Below are 315 nucleotides of genomic sequence, written 5' to 3' on the forward strand. Positions count from 1 at the left end.
CCTCCCTTGACCTCCTCCGTCCTCTCCATCCTCCCTGACCTTCTCCGTCCTCTCCATCCTCCCTGACCTCCTCCATCCTCTCCATCCTCCCCTGGCCTCCTCCATCCTCCCCTGGCCTCCTCCGTCCTCCCCTGGCCTCCTCTAGCCTCCCTTGACCTCCTCCGTCCTCTCCATCCTCCCTGGCCTCCTCTGTCCTCCCCATCCTCCCTGGCCTCCTCCATCTTCCCCTGGTCTCCTCCATCCTCCTTGGCCTCCTCTGTCCTCCCCATCCTCCCTGGCCTCCTCCGTTCTCCCCTGGCCTCCTCTATCCTCCCT

The sequence above is a fragment of the Bison bison genome, unplaced genomic scaffold (genome assembly GCF_000754665.1).
Source record: "Bison bison bison isolate TAMUID 2011002044 unplaced genomic scaffold, Bison_UMD1.0 scf7180017864185, whole genome shotgun sequence".
In the NCBI taxonomy this organism is placed as follows: Eukaryota; Metazoa; Chordata; class Mammalia; order Artiodactyla; family Bovidae; genus Bison; species Bison bison.